The 3514-nt window shown below is 39.3% G+C and overlaps 1 protein-coding gene across 3 annotated transcripts in view; it reads left to right on the forward strand.

Moving 5' to 3' along the window:
• The window catches only part of CCDC68 (coiled-coil domain containing 68), a 34056-nt gene that overhangs the window by 2823 nt on the left and 27719 nt on the right, over positions 1–3514 (forward strand). Inside the window, exon 1 of one of the 3 annotated variants that reach the window (XM_019531769.1) lies at positions 2925–3070. The exons of the other annotated variants lie outside the window; for them this stretch is intronic. The gene's annotated coding sequence lies outside the window, so the exon portion shown is untranslated. Of the gene's footprint in view, positions 1–2924; positions 3071–3514 lie in introns of those variants that run through there. 3 annotated transcript variants of the gene reach the window in all.

Consider the following 3514-nt stretch of genomic DNA (forward strand, 5'->3'; position numbering starts at 1 on the left):
GGGGCTGGACTTGATCTTCCGAGGTCCCTTCCAGCCCTAATGTCTATGAAATCTATGAATTCAGCGTCACTCTTGCTGTGAGAATCGTTATTGGCCCAGTTGTGCTTTGCTGGAGGTGGGACTACACACAGCACGTACATCAGCATGGAAAGAATTTCAGTATCTGCAAGGGCGAAATCTATGTTAGTGTTTTGTTTGTGGGATCCTCATTTTAATGCAAGCATCATATGTAGCAAAACCATTAAAAAAGTTATCATTACTGTAGGAGCTCTATGCTTGATTGTGTTCTGTGCCAAGTATGTACTTGAGATAAATTGAGGATATTTCAGAGCATGCTGTATTGTCTCTGTGCTTGCAGTTACAAGCAATGTGGATAGTTGATATAAGGAAGTTCACTTGTTTGCTTTCTGTGAATGTGAGCACCTGTCTGTATTCCTGTCCCAAATACAGCGCCTTCCTTCCTTTAACAAACTTGAAACTTAAAAAAAAAAAGCTTTACAGAACTTGGCTTCCCCATACACACACTTTCAACCACTTGTTTTTTCTGTTTCTTATGAAAAGTAGCCTAGTATAAAAGATGCAAGAACTATTTATTGTAAATAAATTATTCAGTAAACTTAGCTTTAGAGGTTTGATGAGGTGACTAAAACCTTTTAACTTGGAGAAAAATGAATAGGGAGTGCTCTTGCTGCAGTACAAACAGCAGCATTTTCCCAGAAGTGCAGGTATTCATGCAAACTGTTTCTCAAACATTGATGAGAAGAAACCAATGCAGACAAACAAACCAAAATATTCCCTGAATGGTTATGAACAGCAAATTTTAAAAAAACAACAAATAATGTAGAATGGAGAAAATGCTCCATATTGAAAGGAATATTTGCAAATGCATCACCAGCACTTCTCCTCTTCCTTCGTACTATGTACAGCTTTTGCATACAATACGTGCAGAGAAAAGCTTATAACCAAACAGAAAGTCAGGCTTGAATCTTGCTGGTCATCTAAAATTAACCTTAAATGGCCCTGTCTGTTAAATATTGCAATTCATTGCTTTTGTTTTAAACAACAAAAACAAACAAACCAAGCCATTAGTCCTAAAGCTAGTCATAAAAGTTGACCTTTGCTTCTTGGTAGTGGTAGCACAACATGAAGGAAACTGACTGTAAATCCCAAGCAAGCTGTGAATTAATATAACGTGTGGATATTTCATATTCCTTTCAGTTTCAAGATATCTGTGACATTATTTGACTATATTTTTGCTGGCGTGTACCAGCATAATTTTGAATGTAATACTCTTGTGTTACACAACTAAAGTTTGAATATGAATATGTGGATGTCGTCTTCAGAGCTTTCTAACAAAGATGAAAGCAGAACGTAAAACTCTTGAGAAGAGCCAAATTCTAAAGCAAAATATATAGTCTTGTTTATTTGGCACGTGATCTGAAAATATTTTTGGCTAAAATATCCTGTTTTCCTGGACTCTTCTTGCCCTCTCTTGAGTCCACCCTCCTGGTGTCTGTTCTGGCTTCCTGCTACAGGGTAGACTGGTGCTATTCATCCCTTTGGGACTGAGCTTTAAGAAGTCAGACCCTGTTTCCCAACCATGTAAATGCCACAAGCCTATCTGTATTGGGCCCTATAAACTTGGCTGATATGCTCTGAGTTTATGTTGGGGTGCTCTTTATCTTAGCCTTTCCTTTGCCTGTCCTGCTTGATTTCCTCTAAATCCCCTTTGGATGTACCTCTTGAACAAATAATGTGTTATAAACAAATGCAATATGCATAAAAGAATTATAGCTATGTTCCTGATTGTCACATCTGCACTGGCAACTTCAAGGCTAATCAAAAGTATGTTATGTAGTAGTAATTTCAGAAAATCAGGATGCCTGTGTAAAGCATAGGTTAGCATCCAGTAGGTAAAAGTATTTTTCTACAGATGTCTTCCTTTTTACACTGCCATCCCTGAGTGCAGGAAAGCGCATGGATAACAGCTGGACTTGGCATTTCACCAACTACACCAAGCTCTAAATTGAGGAAAGTGTGTGTTTGGAAAATCGAACAAACTCCCAGTGCCATTTCATTCTGCCATGATGTGTTAAAACATCATTGAATGTCAGTTAATCATCTTGAACAGTAGGCTAGTGGTAAATTGTTAAGCTTCAGCATGACAAGGTCAATATTTTCTCCTAGAAGAGTCTCTTATATCGTGTCTGTCACACTGGTAGGTAAGGGACAAAAAGGGATTTAAGCATGTGTGGTGGGATTTAGGTGATGTTTAGGCACCTAAGCCCAAAACTGAACCAGAAAGCTCCTGCTGAAGACTCTTCATTCCTGGATGAAAACCCTGACTTGTATTCCTACTTCCTCTTGTTTTTGGCCCAGTGAAGCCGAAACAGGAAGGGGGAAAGTACTCCCACTCCAGAACAGGCTATAACCTTTTGGAAACTGAGATATAAGGCCTGGAGTTCTCTCAGGTAGGAGAGAATTTGAACCCAAATTTTCAGTTTTCTCAAAAATGCCACTAAGCCACTTTTAAAGGGGGAGGGCGAAACTCTAACCCCTTCACTGAGTTCTAAAAGAAGTGAGATCTGTTTGGTTCTTTGAAAGAAAAGTATAGGCACCTGCTGTAGGGGAAGATTTTAGACCATGGATGGTGAGCGGATGGAGGTGTCTCCCTCCAGCTTGGAGTAAATGTCTGCATTTAAGATGCTGCAATCGCAAGTATTTCCTAAAATTTAGGATCCCTTTGCAAGTTTCCTAATTTTCCACACAGTCTAAGGAGCCTAGGCATTTAATGTTGAGTTCTGGATTTTGTTGTTTGACTGCTAGGTACTTTTCTTTTTTTTGGTATCTAGTCCAAAGTACCTTTACAGAAGTTCTTGTTTGGTGTGAAAATTGTTTAGGTGATTTTTTTTTTTTTTGTGATGTGCTTAAGCAAAGTACCACCTGTGGACAGGTCTAAAGAGCTGCATTTCTGGATCTGACTGGGCTGGAACTTTGTCAAACTGAATACCTTCCATGGGATATCTTGGAGAGCAGCCTGGTTGGCATTACATTGGGTGTTAAAACTCAAGTAGACTGCCTGAGTTGCTGATGACATGCAAATTAGGTTAATTCTGTTTACTATGGGAATGGCATCCTTCATCTTGAATAGCATTAAGAAGATTCAAGTTGTCTAATTGCACAGTATTGGAACATTACTTAAATAATAAATATGCTAACTTGAGGGAGCTTCCTGTTGGTGTTATAATTTATCATGGGATGACTAACTAACTGGTTATGCTGAAGGCCAAAGCCTTTCGTAGCACAGAAATAGTACTGTTACTGAGTTGAATGAAGGCAACTTCAAGTTCTTAAATGAAGCTTCTGTGTTAAAGAAACACATTTTAAGTCAGGGGGGATCAGCAGGCACTGGGGAAGTCCCTGTTCCCCCGAGCACTGCCAGGAGTGATCAGGAATAACAGTCACAAGCTGGCAGAGGGTAGATTTCAGCTAGATATCAGGAGGCGCTACTTCA

The sequence above is a fragment of the Crocodylus porosus genome, unplaced genomic scaffold (genome assembly GCF_001723895.1).
Source record: "Crocodylus porosus isolate Cpor-Errol unplaced genomic scaffold, CroPor_comp1, whole genome shotgun sequence".
NCBI lineage: Eukaryota > Metazoa > Chordata > Crocodylia > Crocodylidae > Crocodylus > Crocodylus porosus.